Source organism: Halichoeres trimaculatus, unplaced genomic scaffold (assembly GCF_033239565.1).
Source record: "Halichoeres trimaculatus isolate MK-OKI-2021-1 unplaced genomic scaffold, fHalTri1.1 fHalTri1_scaffold_13, whole genome shotgun sequence".
Lineage (NCBI taxonomy): Eukaryota > Metazoa > Chordata > Actinopteri > Labriformes > Labridae > Halichoeres > Halichoeres trimaculatus.
In genome coordinates, this window is record NW_027437191.1 from 19769726 (window position 1) to 19793404 (window position 23679).

The following is a 23679-nucleotide window of genomic DNA, read 5'->3' on the forward strand; positions in this document are numbered from 1 at the left end:
TTATGTGTAGGTTATTATTCAAACTGAATTGTTTCTTAATAAAGAGTACTTAGAGCACCTCAGTGATAAGTTTGTTTGCTGTTATACTATTTCTGAGCACTCATTGGCTTCCTCTTTCAGTCAGATCACTTTATTAAAAGTAGCTGTTGTTTAAACTATTTACAATGCACTACCTCTTTTATCAATATGTTAAAAACATCTTCAGACTGTAAGGATGATGATGAACATGTACAGCTGGAGCAGCTACCATCCTCTCCTTTGCAGAGCAGTGTGTGAGAGCCGAATCGCACAGCTGCAGCGAATGCCTTAATCCAGCAGAAATTTGGCTGCCTCTCGCAGTTAAAGGCAGCTGTCATGCTACCGCTGCAATTATAAAAGGGGAATTCAGGTGCAAGCGGCTGATAGGAATTAAGTCATGCACCTGTACCTGTGAGTTGGAACCAGCAGTATATTTTAGAAAGTGCTCTGTGTTGTGGTTATATAAGGTGGATAATTTGTCACATGGCATGAGAACATTCCCCTGCCTGAGTACATCAGAACTCATTCTGCTTAAAAGGTTGAACTATACTCGGTTTGAGTGACTTTCCCGGATTCTACACTGAACAGGTTGTTTCTTGTGCTTTTGGACAGTGTTTTTGGTAGTTTTGGAACTTTACACCTCGCAAAAAGTATTAAAAACATAACTTCTCCCATGATTTAAAAACACAGCAGGAAATAAATCAGAAAAAAACATGCTTTTGGAAAATTGTGGCAAAGACCAGTGGTTCCCAAAGTGGGAGCGAGACCCCATGGGGATCGCAAAACACCTTCCAAAAGTTTTCTTGTCCATTGTTGTAGTAATATAAACAAAAATATGGATTAAATTTCAAATGAAACCATGCAGAAAAAAAATGTTTGATTTGTTTTCCACTTCTGTGTTGCTACAAGATCCTACAGTGACAAAGCCAGGATAACAACAGTATCAGAGGTCGCATATTAATTAAAGCACAGCAACATGAGCACGTAGGTGGTCTTATTTTCTGCTGGCAGGGGGCTGTGGTTCTCGACACCGCTATTTCAGAGGTTGTGGGCTGAAAAGTTTGGGACCCCTGGCCTAAACTTTTATGAATTATCATAAATAACTGAGCTAACAACAAAAGAAAGGGAAGTCAGGAAGTCAGGCATGTACATGGTGCTTTTTGTTAATATTTTTGTGTATGTTTTCCTGCAGTTGCTTTCATAAAGAGTGTCTCAGCACTCTGTTAGTCCCTCTCAAGTGTTTCTAATCCTCTAACATCACTAATCACTACTCTGTCTTACACATTTTGTTGTCACACACAGAAGAAAAAGAGCATGGCCGCCCTTTTTCATTGTCTGTGCCCTGTGGTGGCTGTGTGTACACTAATTAATTGCCCTTTGAGAAGAATAGAAACCTCCCTCTGTTCAATAGCAGCTGGGGATCGTCTCTGTCTATTCATACATCAACATTAAACTTTGTCATCTGAACGAGCCGCTGCAATATTTTACACTAAATTGTGCTTTGGACTGGATGCCAAAGTACAAATGACAGCATGGTGTAGACTCATTTATCATCCCCCCCTCACTCCAACACACACACACACACACACACACACACACACACACACACACACACACACACACACACACACACACACACACACACACACACACACACACACACACACACACACCTCCCCTCTATATCTCTTCCCCCTAAACACTCCCCTACAGTCCCTCGCTCTTCGTCTCCATGGAAATCATGGTGTCTCCCTCCTCCTGCAGTGAAGGAGCTGACTGCAGACTTTTTGTTGACCATCAGGCCCATTTTCACACACGGAGCTTTGAGAAAACACAATTTGTAGGTGGCATCTCTAGCACACACTTTCTTATTCATCTGTCTTTTGACACTGACTGCGTTTATCTCTTGGTGTTGCATGTAACAGTTAATGTTTGTGTGTAACACTCAGCAGTGACAGCTGCAGAAAGAAGTGTGATGGTCACTTCAGTTTGCAGTATGATGTAGTAGGCAGTGGTATGCTTGAGTCTGAATGATAATGTCCACCCTGGTAACTGGGATAATTGTTAAAAAAATTGAGGGATAATGTGATTTTCTTTTAAATCTTAAATATTCAATACATTAGTTGCATTTCAGAAAACAAATTTCAGTGTTAGGTTAAGAGGATTAGGGCAACTGGGGGAAAAGGTACCATTTTTATGATATTACTCTGAGAAAAAAAGTCAGAATTCTAGCCTTTTTAAGTTTTAATTACATTTAAGGCTGCCTATTTGACAACTGGCCAGGACTACAGCTGGAAATTAGCCATAGAGGCTAAAAGTGCCTTTTTACAGCACAGCAAATTACACAACAACTGAACTAACAAAACTAACTTAAATTTTAATAATTCTAAGTCTTTTTCTCAGAATAATAATACAAATTTTTTTTTTACCTTGATTCTTTTTTTTATCTGGTGGCCCATTAACGCCGCATTATGTAATAACACCCCCATTATGTAATAATGTAATAAATGTTCACTTCATCATTTAATAACACTAATATTAACAAGCATTTTGTAATAATCTGCTGCATTTTGTAATAAAACTGTTTAAACACTATTTGAAATATACTTTGCCGCACTATGTAATAAGTTCTTAAATATTGCATCACTTATTACAAAATGCGGGTTACCACCATAGACTGTAAAAAACATGGACGTCCGCTTGCTCGGCTTGAAGTGAGGTCTCCACAAAAACTGCTCCCCCTGGTGGCTGGCTGCAGTAAAGGTTAAAAATCTGGCTTTCCATCCATTCCAGATGGCTGTGGTCAAACTTAAACAAATTAATACTCCTCATAGAAAAGTTTCTCATGTCTGATTGTGGTGGTGATTTGAAGATATCATTTGGCTGTCTTGTATTCAAGTCCTCTTTTTTCTGAAAAGTTTTGTTTCATTGGTTATACCAGGTTAAAAACGATGAAAACGTTTAACGATGATTGACAGCTGCTGTTATTGTGTATTATTTTTCGGGAATTGTAAAATATGTCGGGAGGTAGAGTCAAGAATTGAATAGACTCTCGAAAGAAAAAAAACATATATTAATTTTGTCACCCAGCTCCACTCAGATTCTCCCAGAATCGCCTTTGACAGGGGTATTTTGGCTTCAAAACCATACAATGATAAATGGCGGAGCCACACTATCCACTTTATATACAGTCTATGGTTCCCACATGTAATAAGAACTTATTACATAATGCAGCAGAGTTTATTACATGTTGTGTTTAAGAATTTGGTTACAAAATGTGGCAGATTATTACGAAATGCAGCGGCATTATATAAAAAAGTGGAAATTTATTACATTATTACATACTGGGGCGCTATTACATAATGTGACAAAGGCCCTGACCGTCTTCTGCACAGCTGTTTACATATCTATAAAAATTTGTGTTGAGTGTTTGAACACTCCTGTTTTTTGTTACATTACAATATATCAGAAACACAAGGTAACATAACAGCAATATATTTTTTACTGTAAATGAACACATCTATTTGTGATAAAAGTGTCAAGTGATAAAGACTGCCATGATATGGGCTTACACCAATAGAAGTTGCAGTGCAATTTTCCCCGGGCTAACTGAAAACTGCAGTTCCTCAAGTGTCCACTTGAGGCTGGCTTCAGAAACACCAGAAACCACAAACACTTTAAATCAAAAAAGCCGATCTTTACGGTAACAACACACATGCCAACAGCTTGATTGAGAAAGCAGTTATGTTTGGCTCATTTCTCTAACAGCGTTGTAATGGGAGTGAAAGCTGATAATGTTTACCGTCTGGTTACACACAAAAATCCTTTTTACAATGCATTGTGAGTGCAGCTACATTCTGCTGTAAGGCATTAATGGCCCTCTGTTTCCCTACTGCCTGGAGCACTAAGGGAGCTGTGGTATTTGGCAGTAAATATTTATTTACGCAGGTGTGAAGTGCAAGCTTCTGTGTGCTTTAGCTTTATTTTTTCCTTGGGGATTAGACGTCCATTTTCAGTGACATTGTGAAAATGTGGTAAAAGATAAATCAGACTTCATGTGGGTTGCCATTTAAGTTCTGTACAGTGCTTACGTGATACACTTGATGGGATAAATTGATAGGATATTTTGACTCCCCCCTTTTTATTTCTCTCCAGTTTTCATTGATGATTTATGTATTGTTTATTTACTCAATATATTTTCCATTTTTTGTATGTATTGTGTAATACATAAGATATGATAAGATATAATTACTGGATTACTGAACTACTTATGTATGATTGCTATCACTTGTTCAGGGTGAAATCTTGGCTATAGATAGTCACTTTGCTTTGTCAAATTGTAACTTTTCATGACCAGTGTTTGTCTGTTGAGACATACAATCAGGATATAGAGCAGGATAGGTTTTGAGCAGTATTTAAACCTGTGGTTAAATTTATTCTCTTGTTTTCTTTTTAGTTCTGTTTTAAGAAGTCACAGCAGCAGCCAATTGCAAAAGTGGCTCTGAAATGCTTACGGTTTGGGTTTACGACCCCTAAACAGCCTTTTTCATTAGGGGTAAAGTGTGGAACTGTGGAGAATCACAGATGTGCCTCTCAGACTTCCAGCAGTCACGGTAATCATGAGACTGTGTGAGAGTGACAGGGGATGTTGTCTGTAGTGAAAGTGATAGAAAAAAATAAAATAACTAAAGTTTCTCTGCGTAACTTCTGTACTAAAGAATGTGCACTCTCCCCTTTCATCAGGCTCATTAAAAGCTACAGAGGCAGCTGTCTTTAGTGTAAACATCTCCATAAAACTCATCATGTATCTCACCAGCATCCTGGTGTATCGAACAAATAAATTAGACCCTCAATCTCTACATAACTACCCCATAAATAAAAAAGTCTATAAAAAAATACCAATCTGACCACTTTTAACAGTCCCTTCAGTGTGGATACCTAAATCCTGAGCATGTAGCTATGAATTAAAACTAAAAGCACACAGAAGCATACACATCATACCTGCGTAAATGAATATTTATTACTGAACATCTCACCTCCCTTCAGGCAGCAGGAAGACAAAAGGCTCACGGCTAAATGTGGCTGCACTCACAATGCATTAGGAGTATTATGGGATACCATGCAGTGACTGCTATAAGTCTATGAAACATATCTGTGACCTTCTGCTGCTCTACACTCACCTCTAATGAAACAGGCTGTTTAGGACGTCATAAATGTAACCACAGCGTTTTAGAAGCACTTATGCAATTGGCTTGCAGTGCAGCTTTTGGTCTCCCAGAGAGAAAGTACAAATGGTATGTTTGAAGTGGGGAGAGCAAAATGGACTGTTTTCTTTTATGATAGTTATTAGTGGTGTGCTTTTATTGTTGGTAGCAGTGTTCCTGGAAAATAATGCTAGCATCTATACACAGTTATTAGCACTAAGATCACAAACATGGCGTCTGCTCTCTTTATGTTGAAATTTAACATCCTCATTGTTCTCTTCTTGTAAAATAAGGTAATGTTAAAATCCTATTTATGGCCTACAAAAGCAAAGAGACCACAGAGGTGAAAATGGCTTGTAGCTGCTGCCAAGGTAGGTATAGATATAACAAGAGTTACGGCACGCTGCAGAAACAGCCTCTGTTGGCATTTTTTTAGCAGCAAAAAAACCCATTGACTAATATAACTAATAAGTGTCAGAAAGAAGCAGAGTTAAACTTTTCATTGATAAGTACACATGCATTCATTATTTTTATTTCTTTTTGCCCCTTTCGGGGTCATGAGGGTGAGGAAAAGTGGGGTAAGGATTGTAGATGTGTGTATGGGATGGATGCGTCATACTGGAATACAATATTGGTAGAAGTTTCTAAACCAATCGAGTTACTTCAACATCCCAAGTTACATCCATAGACTGCAAAATAAATAAACTGAGTTTCTATGATGTCACCCATCTGTTTCTGATACAGAATTTTGGAGCCTATCCTCGTCAGCAGCTGGACTGGAATGATGACCAAAGAGGCCGGCTTTTTGCCTCCGATAATATATATATATATATATATATATATATTTATTTATTTATTTATCCTCTGTGCAGTGTGATTAGAGAAATGAGCTATTCAGACTAAAACTATTTTTTGTTCCAGGCCATACAAATGTTTATTGTTCCTGGTAAAAGTAAGCACTTTTGGATTGGTGTGTATATAGTTTCTGGTACTTCTGAAGACAGCCTCAAGTGGACACTCCTTATTTTAGTATGTACACATCAGCTTTATTTCTCATGGCTAAAGGTTGCCACCCAGTCAAGTCCATCCATTATTTACCATCACCTCTTTTCAGCACTGGGAGAGCTGGAGCCTTTCCTGGCTATCATTGGGAACAAGGTAGGGAACAGGTTGCCAGACTATCACAGGGCTGACATGTAGAGACAATAAACACATTCATAAGCACTCACCTAATAATTTAAGGTCAACAATCAACCTGATGAGCATGGTTTTTTTTGGACTGTAGAAGGAAACTGGATTGGAAATAAGACCAGTACATAAGGAAAAAAACTGTGTTGGCCTCAGACTTCATTGCCATTTCAAAGAGCTGATTCAGCCTTAAACGTTGAAGCTTAATGAATGTATCAGTAATTAGATAAAATGACCCACCGATGGTATCCATAAGATAAAAAGTCCGTAGCCTGTCTCCTCTAAATATGATTTTCTTTGTCAGAATGCAACTTTTTGAATTACATCGGACTGATGATTATATGCCTTAGAGGTTAAAAAAAAAAAAAAAAAAAAAAAAAAGGTGAAATGTGGTTTAGTAATAATCACTTCAAAATGACTTCAAATTGCATAAAAGTAAGTAAGGATATTTTTTTTTAAGTTTGGCTTTTAATGCAGTGTCTTGTCTGGCACATCCTAATCTGCACTAAATGTCAGTCTACTGATGTGCTGTTGCTCATTTATTGGTATTGTTCGTTAGTGTGTTCAGTCGTGAAATTGGCAAGAAACAGTGCTATAATTCAAGATGTTATCAGAGATGACAGCAACCTTTTTCAATCTGCTTTTTTTGGGTAAACTTAGCATATTTCTTTTTTAAGAATCTGTGTCTGGGCATGTGCTCAGTATACAGATTATTACTGCAGTTTATAACTTATAAGTATGTTCCCAGTGTGTTATTCTACTGAAGCATATGTGTTTATTACTAAATATAACATGTTTTTACATATAAGGAGTGAGACAGAGAGGACTCATTGATATTTTTCTCAGGCTAGCAAAACTCCTTCTTGACCCCCGCTGACCCACTCTTGAATACATGCTGTAAACACACATGCCTGACTTCTACGTCCACTCTCACACGCAAAGCCCTTTTATTGCTTTTAACTGTGCCTCTGTGTGAAGTGTGTCTGTCAGCAGGGCTCTTACACGTCATCATTTGTCTTGCATCTTGACAACCATTCAATCAAACAGTGGCCTCCAGGATTGAGCCGGAACCCCTGCTCTGCGGGGACGGATGTTACCATGGTAACTGAGTAGGTTTGCGACCCACCAACATGCCAAAGAATGCGGCATTGTCTTGTTTTTCCACCGCCAAGAAAATCATCAACTCTGTGTTCGTTTTGCTGTTCCTCCTGCCGTTTCTTTTTCTTCCAGGTTTTTTTCCCCCCACCTGCGCAAAGGAGTGCATGTGCCACTTGCATCTCACATTCTTACATTTCAGGGGGATTGTGGGTAATCTTGAAGTGCCACAGGTGTGTCGGAGGTTTCTCTCATCTTTTGTCAGCCAGGAAAATCTCCCCACACTTTCCTACAAAACACTTGAATGGCAGTGCACCCACATGGAGCAGAGCTGCTAAAACGGCAAACTCCTTTTAAAAGTGTTGTTGGAAAAAAAATAAAAAAAAAGAACAACTGCTCACTGCTGTCAAGGTATGACTGAACAGAAGCTCAAGATAAATCTCAAGTGTCTGTTATGAAAATGTCTGATAGAGCACGAGAGGTTTAGAAAGGCTATATAATGCTAGCTGTACTATGAGGCTGTATGTATGTTGGCAATTTTAGCTAAAGCTACTGCATGCATGCTAACATGCTCACAATGACTAGGTTTGCATGCATTCAATATTCAAATTAAGGTCGGCATTCCGGTATTCCTGAAACATTCGGAATAACCCGTTTAGATGCCTAAGCGAACAGGGTTGTTCCTGTTTACATAAGGTATCCTGATCAAAACAGCCATGCACCAACAACATCTTGATGTGCGCCATTTCTGTTTTCTCTTCCTGTATCCATAGCAACAGCAGCAGCAACAACAACAACAACAAAAGCAGCAGCACAATGGACTTCCTGTACTCAAAAGACCAAAATTCCTTGCAAATAGAACACGTGCAGAACACTCCTTTGGATGGAGAAATCCCAATAGGTGTATACATGACCAATTAGTAGGGTTAGAAAAGGAGTTACCCATGGGTGTTTTTCGGGTTTTTAAAAACTGGAATATGAGCATAGTACGGTTTTTAAAAAGGGTTACTGGTGTTATTCCCATGTGCAACTGGATTATTAACATTTATTCTGAATATGAAAGGGTTAATGATAGCATGTAAACATAGACACTGTCAATATTAGCATGTCATTTTTGAGCAGCAGGAATCATTACTTATGTTGATTTAACTTCGTTTTTAGCTGGTTAAAAAGCACTAAATTAAAGCAAAGTTTACACAGATGTTTTTTTTCTTATCAGGCCCTAGCTCCCTCAAGATGTTACGTTCTCTTAATATCTCACCTCATTCAGTTTCGTCCTTTGGGCTGCATCTTTTGGAATTTCTTTTGGATACTTTGAACTTTTAGGAGACCTGAGTGAACGCAGTCTGACAATCCTTGAATAGACAAAACAAATGACAGCTTAAACTGATCAAATTCAAATCCACATCCATATCTGGCTAGCTAGCAAGCTATTTTGCTAATAAGGGGGCTAATGAGACAAGGTACCTATTAGCTAACTTTATGTGGTTATGTCAACACAAGTTATAGCCTTTACCAGCTAGCATTGGTTAACTTGGCTGTAGGGCTAAAATAGGATTACGTTAGCATGAACACTGTTTTTAATGACAATAAATGCTGATTTATTCAGTTACACTAAAAGTGTATCATATATACAGCTCAGACTTTACCACTAATTTAACAGGTACAATCAACAGTTTGCGCTAAATATTGTTATGCTGAAAAAACTCCCCTGCCCTGGAATATGATTAAATCTGCACTCTTCAAACAGTTATTTTGCACATTACAATGAATTTTATCTACTGAAACAAGATGAACAGGTCCACATAAATCAGCACAGAACCTGATTGCGTTTTGTCTCGTCACTGTCAGAGCCTGTGACACTTTCTTTTCTCTTTATCAGCCATTAAACTCACTGTATTTCACGCTGTGATCTGGTAACTTTATACTTGATGAGCAATCTACAGTTTGGTGGATTTCTCTGTCCCAGCCCACAGTTTTTGTCTCTAACCTGTCTGTTTTTGATTTTTTCCCCAATGTGCACAACCTGACATCAACTAAACCAAACTTCTTTTGATTGATTTGATTGCAGCCCGTACGCCAATGTCTGTGATAAAACCATCCATTACAACGATGTGCTGTCAAGAAATAATGGACTGCAGCTCATGAGAACAGTGATATAAGAGGAATATAGGGGAATAATAACAACAATAAAAAAATAATAATTTGGGGTTAAATTAGGTGCACTTTTCTTCCCTTTGAAAAAACTTTTTTTTTTTCCTCTAATGTCATAATTACTCTTGTTTATTTTATTATAGTTGTACTTGAGCTTTCTCTCTTTGATGGATTGCATGTCTTCCCAGTGCTGTAGCCTGAGTCTCTGCTGCCCCAGAGCAGAAATCATCCAGCATGTCTTACATGGAGCCTATTTGCTATTTTCACTTGACATCCTCTTTTCTCTGTGAGTAATTAAAGAGAGCGTTTGGGCACCGGCAGTGACAGGAGGTCCACTGAGATAGCCAGTGGTCTAATTAGAACCACATCTCCCTTTTCTCATCTTAAAAGTACTAGTCACCTGTGTTTTTTACACAAGCTGTGGTTTAAGAACAGATGTTTAATACAACCTTTTCGCTCAAGGAGTTTTAAGGGAGCTGAACAGCAAACAAACATCACTCCAGAGATTTTTTTTTTCTTCCACTTCAGAGAAATGTCTGAAATTATGATTAATAACCCTGGAAGACAGGACTTGTAGAAAACAAGCTGCTCCTCTCTCTGAACTCACAGACAGTGAAAAAGAAATGTGGAACAACATATGGCCAGCGTTCAGATGGATGCTGGTTCATCACTTTGTGCTGTTTCATGTGTATGCAGGGCGGGGGTGCATCTGATAAAATATTAACCAGGGAGAATATTTATGCATGTGTTTTCATTTATACCCGACAGGCCTCTGTTGTCAAGGAAGTGCTATGGACTGATTCATTACGCTGGAGGATCCTGTTTACCCAGCTCGGCTCTGTATTATTTCTCATTCACAGCCCCTACGGGTGCCTGTGCTCGTTCACGTTGAACGCCGTTACAGTCAACTGCCAATCTGTGGGCTCTGTGGTGCGGGGCTCGCCTTGCTGACAAATGGCCTGGAGGAGAGGTCCAAGGAGAGTCCTGTCAGAGAGCGTCAGTGCCGTGCTGCTGCAGCAATCTGAGGAGATTTAGGGGGAGATGAGAGAAAGAGACAGAGCAAGAGAAAGAAGAAGACAAGTAAGAGTGAAAAGATTTTCACAAAATGTGTCATTTAAAAGGTTCTTTAAGAAAATAAGTTTCTTTTTTCTTTGCTACCTACAAGCAACTCTGCTCCTCAACTTGTCCCACATCGACCATATGACTCTCTAACTGTATTGTTTTCATGTCAGTGTCTGATTGCCTTGGTTTTGTCTGTTTTTTCCTTTTTTTACATCCCTTTTGTGCTATGTTATCTCAGCAATAAGAGTAAAAACTATTTAACGTCATTTGGAGCAGCTCTCTCTTCATTGTCCATATCTTGTAATTTTTTCGTCTCTTTTTCGTAATCTTTGTATTTGGAGTGGATCATTACTTTGTTTGGCTTATTTATTGGTCATGGACACCAAACTTTTTGTGGCTTCAGTGATGTTTTTACTGCTTTTTCTCCTGTGTTTGTCTGGAGATCCTACACGTAACCATGGCTGCATTGTTTACATGTGGACTCAGCTGTTAGCAGCCTGTAGCATGTCAATGCTAACTGGAGTAAGGCCTGATGTTTACCCACAAGGTGAGGAGAAGGAGGTGAGGACGACGTGCTGGTTCTCGGGTGTGAGCTAAGAAGTGACGACATGGACCTGTCCTTCCATCCATCGTTATTGGGAACGTAAGATCTATCTCCGATAAGATGGATGAGCTAGCTGTGCTAACCCAGCAACAGAGGGAATACCAGAGGGCAGAGTAGCATCATGCTATCCACAGACATGGCTAATGGAGCTAGCATCGTACACCTACGCCACATTGGAAGAGCTTCACCTGCTGTGAGCAGACAGGATCCAGGAGACAGAGATGGAGCATGACTGAAGAAGCTCAGTCCTGGACCCTGTGGAGGTGGAGGCTGGCTGAACTGGAGAATGATGGACAAGCTGTCATCATCTATTTTACTATGGACCTTTTTGCACTTTCTATACACTTTCTTACTTTTGTTTTCTTGATTGCTGCCGTGACTTCAATTCCGTTTCTTGTTACAATGACAATAAATTTCTATTCTATTCTATGATGCTGTTCTGTTGACTCTGTACAAGTTACTGTTTACAAGCTTTAACTTTCTTTGGAGTGGATTAATTGCCCTTTTACTTATGCCAGTTAAACTTAATTTATTATTTTTGTTCAGATCAAGAGCTATTTCTGTAATATCATAGCAAAAATAATGAAGAAGTTACAAGTTAAAATATCACTGTATTTGGCTTTATATAGAAAAACTAATCACCAAATTTCTTGAGTTTTTGCACAAATAGATCATGATTTTGGTAGTATTGAAGGCCTATAGTATTGTTATTATCCTTTAATCGGAAGCATCAACAGTGTTAAGAACATTTTTGGTAAAGTTAAACAGTGAAAAGTAAATCAAGAAGCAGAGATTTTCTTTTTTCCATTGATAGCTGTCAATGTCTTGAACTAACGGTAGATACAGGAACAGGATAAGCAGATTAAGAACAATAAAAGAACAAACTTAAAAAAAAAACTTTTCAGAACTGATATTTTTAACAACAGGGAGCCAAAGGAACTTCATAGCTGCTTTATAATTTAAATAATTAATTTTCATTTTCAAAGTGAAAATAAATGGCTGTGGGGTTTTTTTTCTCCCAATTTATGACACTTAAAGCAAAACGGCTACCGGTATTTCTTAATAATAACAGTGATAAAAACGTAGAATCTTTGTCAACAAAAAAAGAGTATTTTGCTAAAATAAACAGTGTGTTTTACTTTATCTAATTTATTTATTTTGTGGTTTTGCAAATAGTACCTTTATTTTAATTTTTGTATAAGTATCTGTTTTGTTTGAAAAGTTGAAACAGAAAAAGAAAAGAAATCTTTGATAATCTCAAAAAAGCTCTCCTTCCATACTTGCTACCATGGACATCTTATAAAATACATGTGTCGTGATGTTGACTCCTCGTCTCGCTAAAGGAATTTTCAAATATGTTAAGTGAAAAGAAAACCTGCAGTATGTAAAGTAAAGCACTTAATTACAAGCAGAATATATGGGATGCAAAGTGACAGTTTTAAGTCACGGTGTCTCTCTGGTCTTCTTCTAAGCTACAGTAAATTGATCTGCTCGGGGGTTAACCAGTGCGCCATTGAAAAGCCATCCACAGCAGCTTGATTTACAGTTTTATTGGCTTATTATTCAGCTCCAAACTGCTGAGTGTGGTTATGATGCAGAGCAAGAGAGACAGAGAGCAAAAGGTTCAAACAGAGGCTTGATGTTTTGGCACAAGGGGAATCAAGCTTTTAATAACCGGATAATGTGATGTGAGATTAATTCAAGTCTTGGAGTAAAGAAAGGAGTGGAAGGGTAATAGGCCAGGGCATACAGTATATAAACCACTGTCGGAACTTTATTGTGTTTACCTAAACTAATTTATATCCAAATTATTTATTGATCTATTGTAAGAAATAAAAGAAAAACACAGCTTTATATATATAAAAAAAACAATATAGGTTGTTAAACACAGAAACCATGAATCACACATCTTACAGCTACTGACTGGTGTCCCACAAGGCTCTGTGTTAGGCCCAGCTATGTTCAGCTTGTAGTCTAATAATCTTCAACCTGTCCCACAAAATTGTGACATTGCTACATTCAGACAAAAGGCTTCAAAACTCTGTATCAGAAACAAGTTGTGACCCCATGGGCGCTACATCTAAATATCATACAGCGTATGAATAAATTACTAAATAAATTATTATTATCGGCCTCTTATTTATCAGACTAATATCTTTGTGGACATGAATATATTCTTGAATGTTGGATTTTTAATTAAGTTTTTTCAACAACACAGTCCTTTATCAAGTTCAAGTTCAAGTTTCTGTTGCTGATGTGCCTTTGAGCAAGACAGAATCCTTACAAGCACTGGCAGAAACAGAGCTGTAAAGTCATGCAGAAGTTACTCTTGCCCCTGGAAATCATGGAGTCTCAGTAAAAAAGGCATTAAAATAAATTTGGTTACAGTTTTGCCTCACATACAGCTCAGAGGAGAGACAGGACAGAGGGTCATCCTCCAGCAAGGACTCGCGTTTATACCCACGATGTGCTGAGTGCTGTGCTTTAAACCCAGCTCCACCCTGATACTGCACTTTGGTGCACATTATGAATCATTTCGCTGTAAATATCCAGCAGTAGTGCTCTAAATTCCAGATTTTGGTTCAACAGCCTGAAGTGGTTCTTTGTGCAGAATACTACTGAAGCAACTCAGATGGGAAACAACACACACTTGCAGCAGTATCAAAGCAAGTGTTTTATAATAGGAACAAGGGAGCAGAAGTAATACATCCGTAAACCCTCTCCCTCTCTTTCAAACAGATGCAAGTACACAGAAACACTCATATGCACACACATGCATGCATGAGTGTCCCTCCTGGCACACGTTGCAGCTCCATGATAGAAAGATGTCTCTTTCCAGGGATGCTGTATTGCACTGTCAGAGGTGTATGACAGATATTAATGTCACGGAGGAAACATGATGGATGGAATTCCTTTATGATGTTACTTTCTATCTCTGGCTCTGTCTCCCAAAGCCTGGCATGCAGCAGACAGGCCTTTAATGAGCTCGGGAAACATCCATATCCGTTGACAGCCCTTCCTTAGCGGGCTCTTTGCCTAAAAACACTCTGACGGGTGCGGCAGACTCCCAGGGAAACGGTCTTCAACAGAGCAACCAGACGTCTGCTTGTACCCAACAACGGGGAACATGGAGCAAATGTTTTCTTTGAATTATGAATGAGAGTGGGGCTGTGACAGTTAACACATGCTAAGTTGAATTAAAAAGAAAAGAGAGCAGAATGGTTGGGGGTTAGTGAGAGGACGAACACAAGCAGAGTTATGTATCAGAAACAACGCCTGTTAGCGAATGCAGGTAGGCAACTCAAGCTGCAATGATTTCATACTGGACGTGTGTCATCTTCTCTCAATCATCTGATAAACATTTCTTCTGCTGCAATAAACATAAAACTAACACAATGGGAATTTTCTGACTGGGAGGTTTTTAGAGCAGCCTTATAAGTTCTCAAAATGACAATGTAGAGTACAACAGCACTACAACTTTGTTAGCACATAGGTTTAAAGTACCACTCTATCTTTGGTGTTCTTAAAAAAAATTCAACATTACACCAAAATCTTCATTAAGACTGATCAAGCTCTGAAGCCCTACAAAGAAAAAGGCCGTTGCTTCACTAGAACCATGACAAACGAGGTAAGTGTTACACAAAGTATCACAAGGACAGGAAAGTGTTTGTGTTGCTTGCCAGCAGTCTAGTCGTGTTTATTAAGATTCATGAACAGGATGTTGTTTAGCAAACAGGAGGTTTGCAAGTAGGAACAATGACAGTGAGTAAGACCCTAGTGGAAAAGAGGCTGAACTCTTTCACACAGGTAAATTTGATGCGGTGAGTGTAATCAGGTCCTTGGCATTGCTTTTTCAACAGAGATTTAATCATCATTTAATTGAGGATGCACAATACAAATGTTTCTTTTAGTTACCCACTGCAGATGACTAATTATGATAAAATTATTTCTGAATGTAGTATGCAGTTTGTACTGCACACCCCTTACTACAATGAATACAGCATGTTGTATTTGTTCTGCAGCTTTGCTGGTTTTTGGTTTTGGAAGTGGGGGTACAGTTGATCCCAAAACTGTTTTCCATAGCATCAACTTGTGGTTTAAAAAAAAGCTCAAGAGTAGCTCATGTGAACTTAAAGGGGCTGAGAAGTTTGAAAGTGATCATGAAAAAGTCCTCCTTCTAGATATATGCCTGATTGTAATCCACACTTTAAAATGAGATTATCAGCGCCAATTTTGCTGCTAACAGGTTGTTTTGAATTACTACTTCTTAGCTTCCAGGGCGGGTCGACCAGGACTGGATTGATTTATGGCACGTTCAGGTCTCTATGACAACACCACGTCGGCTGACAAAGTTTTGTAGTGAGAGAGAAAACACAGAGATCTGTGTTTTTCTCTGCTAAAAATGATTTCTGTGATTAATTTTATCGTGATGGTGGACACAGGAGCCTTACTATGATACAGAAAAAGGACAGAAGAGGAGAAGAAAGCTAAGGCTAAATAGCCTTTAGCTCGGGCCGTATCACTCTATAACCCAGGGGCTAAGCTGTCTGTGATGTAATGTTCATTCCAACCCACAGTCAGCAGTTATTCTGCAGTGGTCTGTTCAAACTTGAAAGTCTATCAATAAAATGAACGGTGAGGTTACATTAGCTCTGCTTGGTAGATGACTGGCAGGACACATTACGGACTTGTCTTAGAGCACTGAGCTGCCATCTGCGCTAAACAGCGACTAAACTACTTTCAAACTGACAGTGTTTACTTGTTGTCACGTTAGCTTACAGTCAGCGCACCAGCCTACAGATGTCCATATATATAGCTGGCTGCAACAGCATCTGCTTGATGTCACATTTCAAGCTGTAGGGCCATGTAACTGTACAGATACATACCTTACCTCGGCGCGGTGTATCCAGTAAAAAGTAGTCTTGAACAAAGAAAATTTGTTTCGATCTGGTCTCCATGTAATTCCGAAACAAACACACGCCTTGCTTAAAGTTATTTAAAGTAAACACCATGCGGAGACTCCAGGCCACAAGGTGGCGAGGGAGTGCAATCAAAATAGATACTCCTCATAGCATCTTTAATTGAACCACAAATAAAAAGTGGCCTGTGAGGCGGATATCTGCAAAGACAAGAAGTGACAAGAATCACCTTTTTTTCCCTTTCACATCACTTCACTGTTAATCTAACAGGCTGCTATTTACTGTTGTAGTAATGTAGTAAAACTGGATACACAGAAGGTGGCAGTAATCAAAACTGAGTGCCAGCCTACCATCAAAAGAAGGAGAACGCCATTAGAGCTGAGCATTGTGGGGTATGATGAAGGCTGGTTGCTAGATTTTCCCCAAATCAGTATTACAGCCAAGTATTTTTGGCATGTAAAAGACTTTGCCCTATTGACACACTACATAATGAGTTATACTAAGTCAGTGTGTACTGCTGGTAAAATAGGTGATTCTGAAAACAGCCAGTCTACATCAGCTGCCTTCATGCTGCCACCTACAGTGCCAGAATTCATAGGCTCTTCTTGGTATGAAAACACTGTTCTTATCAGCTGTTTTTACTGAGTGAAATTTAATTGTGTGTTTTGGAATATTGAATAAAAAATATTTATTGGCTAATATATATCAGTCATATATATATATATTTCTCTTGCATCCCTAGCTATGACCAATCAGAATCAAGTATTTGACAAAGCCAGGTGATGAATAATCTTACAAGGCAAGTTAAATACTCCTGCATTCACAGTGTTATCACACTTTTGGAGGTCACACTGTGATTACTTTCTCAGTACATCAATGACAGAAACAGAGGTGTGCTGATTTTCAGTACAACTGCACAACCTTGAGTGTGCAGTTGTGATCTTACTTTATCATGCAACAGTCCTGACAAAGTAAATGAACTGAAAAAGAAGCAGACTACATGTATCAGTCCAGCTCAGGATATCTGAATGTGAGTCTCTTTCATTACAGTATAAATTCTTTGTGGTTGTTGTTGTTTTTTTTTTTTTTTTTAACATAATCGGTAGCATCTAATCATTGACCATTTATTTATTTATTATTTATTTAATATGTGTAGTTTTTAGTATTACAAAATTCAAGGTCATTATGTGGTACTGATAAACGTTATATAATTAATCAGCCTGCGGCCTTGTACCGATGACTGAATCCCAGAAGTGATTTTCCATACATCAGCACTTCCTGTCTCATGAAACAGCTTTAAATGTTTATCCTGTTGTTCTGTTTAGCTCATAGTGTACCTCATGATGCACATCCTGAAATTATTTCACATCATTTTCTTTATAATTATTGTCGATTATACTGAGTAAACACTGTGTATACTGCCAGTTGAAAGATAGAGTTGTAAATCAGCTGTAAATGAGTGTTGTCTGAGTTAATTACAACCTCAAAATATGTATAATATTATCACTAATTTATTCCTAGGTTGAGACTGCTACCAATAATGCAAGGCTAAACTAAAAACATTTATTATTACAGTTTTTTTGCTTCTACCTGGCTGATTTAAAACACTACAGCAATGTTCTAATTTAAAAGAGGCTCTGTAGAGTGGAGTAAGCAAAGTGGAAATGTGTCCTAAGTGGTATAAAGTGTTAAAACCACACAATGAGTGCCTAAGTGTCACTGCTTCAGCTCTTTGTCTCTCCTAAAGCTTGATTTCTTGCCTGGAGCCTGATTCTCCTCAGTTTTACAGTTAATCTGAGCTGACACCTAGTGGTGGAAACAGTCACCAGCCCCTGCACACTGTCACTTTCCCTTACCCTAAGGTACTTTATTGATCCCAGTGGGGAAGTTCTCTTCTTGTTTGCGATCCTCAGGGGTGATCACAGGTCAGGATTAATTACAGAGCAGTTCCCCTGGAGGGGGATGTGAGATTGAGCGTCCTGTCGAAGGACAAATCAGCGGGGCTTGATGCAGCAAAGACTTGAACTCTGGATCAGTGGTTGAAGGACAAATCCTACAAGAAAAAAAGCCCCCTGGTGCCCTAGGAATCCAGCTTAGAAGATTTCCTGTAATTGTATGTAAATGAATTGTTCTCACAGTCAACACTGCTCAGAGCTTTTCTGCAATTATGTTAAACCTACAATTTACCAAACATTGACAAAAAAATCTAGTATGTCTGTGAGTGAAATGCTTGCATGGTATTACAAGGAACACAGATGACACATCTAGATACTGTTTTGTTATTTGTCAGAATATCATCCGAGTTAAATGTTCACAGTAATAAATATGGAGTGAAACTGAAGAAGATGACAAGCAGAAGTGTTTCTTTAAGCTAAGTGTACAATAAATGGACATTTTAACCCTACAACTTTTGCAAAAGGCTTGGTGATGCACCGATGCAGAAGAAGATACTTGAGTTGTGTAATTTAGCTGATTTTAAGAAAGCTGACCCAAACACTAGTGTCAGTGGAAGAAAATATTACTTTTACAACTGTTTTAAGGCTTCACTTTGCTGTCGAAGAGTCACTTTGTTGGCCATTTCTTAAAACAGGGGCAGAGCTGATCTCCTATGGGTAGTAGTTATATTTTATAACTGTGAGAAACCTCATAAAACAGAAGAGAAACAGAGCCACGGAAAAATTTTAATTTTGGGTATAATTAGCCAACGCAAAAATAAATAAATAAATAAACAAATAGATAAAAATGTGATTTTTTTTTTTTTACTTATTCCGAGTACAAAGAAGGGTTTTATTTTTTTATTTTTATTTTTTTCAGCAGCTTTGGACTATACCTTGGGTACCCACATAGAAGCTTTATGTGATTTACAGCTAAAAGAAATACTCAGTTTTTCTCACACAATTGTTTTGTAAAACCCTTTTTAAGCCTCCCTGTGAAATGTGTAGTATTCTTTTACTCTTGGCACTCCACAAACAGCCTTCCGTCTGATTGGCCAGCCCTCGGGAGGCCTGTTGGGGACAAAGCTATGGACAAACTCTCCAACAAGTTGTAAACCAATTGGGAAATCCTCATGAATTGACCACATAATTGAAATTGTACTGGAAGAAATTCTCATCGTGTGTTTAGCAGTTTACAGATTGACTGAGGGATTTCTTCAACACATGAATGTGTCGCAGTTTGAAAATCTACACACATTTTGAATGGCCATCAAGCATTGTTATTTTATATCACTGTTACGAATATGGAAAAGCATGATACCCCGTCTTTAAAGTCAAGGTCTGACTCTAATATCAGAACTATCAGAAATTTCTATTTGTTTTTCAGTTTAATAACAGTGAAGATTTTCTCATAGAAGCTTTAAAACTCCACCTTGTCGGATACATTTACCCTATTTTGAGACATGTTGCTAAGTCAAATGATTCAGGCTCCTTATAACATTACCCTTTCAAGTCTTAAGGAATAAATATTTATACATACATACATGATGAGATGAGCTTTTAAAGGATAATATGAACTTTACTGGGGATACATACTATTTTTACTATATTCACCTTGTCCTCAGTGGATGAAAACGTTTTGGTTCCATAGACTTTTTTTTTTTTGTAGCAATAAAAACATAAAAATCTTGCAGCACTTTGATGTGACTAAGATGAGAAGATTAAAATTATAGGTTTAAAAAAAAAAATCTTTTGTTTTCTGCCTCTCTGTCTTACTACTTTGATTGTACAACACCAGAGGGCGCCACAGATCTGCAGGTGTTCTTGCTCTTTTGCTGAGCCTCAAGTTCTCTCTGGTGTTAAACAAAGGAGTGTGTTGGTGTCCTTTCATTTGAAGGAAAACTGTGAACACACACATCATAAAACGATCGGTGTGCAATAATTGTTAAAGACTGCCCAGCTTTTTTCTGACTGTGTTGTTTGGAGGAGAAAAAGCAGGCATCAAAAATTCAGTTCCCAGCCTGGGGACCACTCACACGCTCAGTGGAGGTCAGCAAAGCGTACAACCATTTCCTTCCTGTAGGATGTTAACACCTGCATATCTGTCCATCACAGGCCTCACACCTCAACAAGTGAAATCATCCACTTCCTGTGAGCGCCCTCTCCCTCACCTCGCCGCTTTTATTGTTCATCTCTGATGTGTGACGGCGTGCAGCCCAGAATGTCCCTCTGCTGACGCATGATTGGTAGAGGCCCCCCTGCTGTGCCCATCTCCTTCAGGAAGTCGGCATTTCTCCCGGTTCCTGTCTTCCTTGCTGACCCTGCAGTCAATCATGTGCATATTTACAGGCAGAGGAGCCGCGGGAGAGGCGCTTTAAATTCAGATGGAGGCTGAGGCCTAATGGCTGCATTGGAGGGACGGTGATATCTGTTGATTTGTGTTTGATGGTAGCAGGAAGGCAAAGAGAAAGAGGGGAGATTATAAGCAGGAGGATCAGAGCATGGCTGGACTAGCAAGGTTGTCAGAGGAAACACTGGCTGAGTGGGGTTAGACAGTGTAAAAACAAAACAAACAGGCACGTAGGTCTGCATTCTAGATTTTCCAGAGTGACAAGCTGTGCTCTCTAGGGGTGGCACTGCCCCACTTGCAGTCAGTTTGGCCACCCCAGAACATGAATATGTAAAAATTAGTTATTTGGTTATGTTGCAACAAGCTGAAGTTTCCCTGTATAATGATGTGGCTTTTCATTTTTTATTAGAACTAAATATCATGTCATCTTTGTCTTTATAGCTGGGGTATTACGCTCCAACTCCATAACCCAGCTGTCTAGAAGCCTCTCCATCTGTTGTCATGCAGCAAAGATGTATTTCTCTTCTGAAAATTACAAATCCGCCCTTCTTCTCAATCTTGTGTTGACCTTGGTTAATTCTTGTGTGAATTTTTGAACAAGCTATTTAGAGCAGCCAGCAGGCTCGTCCTTGGATAACTTCAACCCACATTTACCTCAAAATACAAAAAAAATCGCCCATGTGTAGAATTGGCATAAAGATATGACAAAACAGTCTACCCCCGACATCGTCTCTTTAAAAAATTAAGCTCACAGGATTCAAATGTTCCCACACCGTAATGGCATTTTTAAAGTTACCAACTCCATGCCACTCATGATACATCTAACAACCTAGACCAAAAAATGGTTCCTGCAAATAAGTATCTGACTTTTTTTTTTCTACAAAGGTATATTTTCATTGGTTCCCTTTAAGCCATTGTGTTTGATTCTTTAAATATAGATTCAGTGATGGAGTGCATTTCTAGAAAATAGAAACATGAACTACCTCCAAAATTTGTTACCATAATGTAGTCACATCTTATGACTACTCTTCAGGGCATTTTCCCAAAAGAATACACTGTAGCCATTAAAATTAATTTCAAGGCTGTGAAGTAGTGCTCTCCATGATTATTCTCATTCTTTTGAATCTATTTGGGATTTATTTGCTAAGTTTTGAACCAAATATGTTGAAAACATGAATCAGATGAACAATAACAAGTACAGTGCTCTAAAAATACAAGTTCAAGCTCAGCAGTGTATACCACACTTATTTTTTTTTTTTAGCCTTTCTTTGTCGTTGGCCTTCATCTCTCCTCCTCCTCAGGACCAAACCCGGGTCCATTCTCTGATTTTGGAACAGAGAAGAGAGGAAAAAGAGCTGAGGGGCTGAAGGCAGGGGGGTAAATATTTGTTTTGCGGTCCCTCTGTTGAGCTCCGGACCTCTGTGTGCCTCTTAAGAAAACTTTCTCCCACACAGGAGCAACCAAGGCAAACAATCCCACATCACGCCGTCTGGTTCGCCCCCGGACCCGCGTGTGTTTGTTTGTTCAGACAGCAGCCATGACAGACGGATGAACACTGGAAAGAAGACGTGAAGAATGGGAGAGAGATGAAGAGAAGAAACAGTGAGAAAGAGAAGCAGGAGGAGGAGGTTGGAGACTGTCATGAGACAGGGGACTGATGGAGAGATACAACACAGATGGCATGTTTGTCATATTCCCAAATGCTTTGCTCTCTGCAGACCTGGGTAACAGAGTGTTTAAAAATAATTCTCAGCATATGCTGAGTGGGTAAAGGCCAGAAAACACCCCAATCGGACACACATGAAGAAAGTTTAGAGGGTTTTAAGGGTATTCGTATTACTCAGTTTAAAAAATCTTTGTTTTGGGTACACAACCCTGATGATGCTTGAAAAAGGTTCAAGAGAAAAAAGATCAGAATCATAAGAAAACTTTTTAACATTCAAAGTGCCGTTTTAAACCTTCAAAAGTTCTACAAAACTGGTACCAAGATTCTCCCAGTGAGGGCTTTCGCACTGGTTCCTGATTTTTTCACATGGTTCTGGTTCCCAACCTCCTCAGAACCTTGGTTCTCTCTAGCGAAATTTCATGTCTTTCTTGGTATAAATTTCAACAAAGACACATCAATAAAACAAACATGACTGTAAATAAATAAAATCCTCTGAACATAAAGTATAAACAGTAAAAAAATAGCCTTTCTTCTCCATTTTCTTCTACTTCCTCAACCTCTTGCTCATTTTATCAACAGAGAATATGACACGCCCACTGATGATACAACAGTTCATGAACCATCTCTTTGGTTCAAGCAGTGACGAACTTTAAGGTTCTGGACCAACTTTCTTCTGGTCTGAAGACACCGGCTGGTTCAAATTAGGGCGCAGTCACACTGACCACTGAACTGAATCGAGGCATGCCAAAGCAGAAAAGTGAATTGTGCTCAAGCACAGTACGCTTGTGGTCGATTCTATGAACTGTTCTAAAAAAAGATGCTGAAAGTTTTGTGAAGGACGACGAACAAGGAGGACCATAAAGTCTTAATGTTACAAACCAAAGCAACATGTTATGAGACCAAATCTGAAATGTTACAAGAGAAAGACAGGAGCAATAGTACAAGATTAAACTAATGATGAAATGCTCCGACAATAAAGCAGCTTTAATAAAGCTTTAAGACTAAAGTTGAAATGGTAGGTAAAAAAATATGTAATTTGTATGACAAAGAAATCTTTATTTCAGGCTTTATCTAATCTAATATCATTACCTCCACCAAGGAGGTTATGTTTTAAAGAGAGTTTGTCTGTTTGTTTGTCTGTGAACAACATAACTCAAAAATTAATGAATGGATCTCAATAAAGTTGCCAGGAAATCTTCAAAATGGGATAAGGAAGAACTGATTAAGTTTTGGTGGCAATCCGGATCACTGTCTGGAACCAGGATTATTTTAAATTATTCTTTATCATTGTGAGACAGGGACATTTTCACCATATGTGTATATAACTCCACATTGAATGGTTGGATTGCTTTGCAAAACAATACAAGACAAGGTCCCCATAATTTCTGACAGATGTAAAAGTATGATCCAGATCCTGGCAATATTCTGGATACTAAGATCCAGAATATGAAATTTGTACTGGGTCATCATCATTTTCAACACTGT

General features: G+C 38.6%; 2 long non-coding RNA genes across 3 annotated transcripts in view; one reads left to right on the plus strand and one right to left on the minus strand.

The window, feature by feature from the left end:
• The window catches only part of LOC141802372 (uncharacterized), a 28296-nt gene extending 16707 nt beyond the window's left edge, over nt 1–11589 (plus strand). Inside the window, exons 3-4 of the long non-coding RNA XR_012599470.1 lie at nt 10520–10739; nt 11164–11589. This is a non-coding gene — a long non-coding RNA (uncharacterized LOC141802372). The remainder of the gene's footprint in view (nt 1–10519; nt 10740–11163) is intronic.
• Nucleotides 10560–23679, minus strand: part of LOC141802371 (uncharacterized) — an 82315-nt gene continuing 69195 nt past the window's right edge. For both annotated transcript variants that reach the window (XR_012599468.1, XR_012599469.1), the window contains exon 4: nt 10560–10680. This is a non-coding gene — a long non-coding RNA (uncharacterized LOC141802371). The remainder of the gene's footprint in view (nt 10681–23679) is intronic.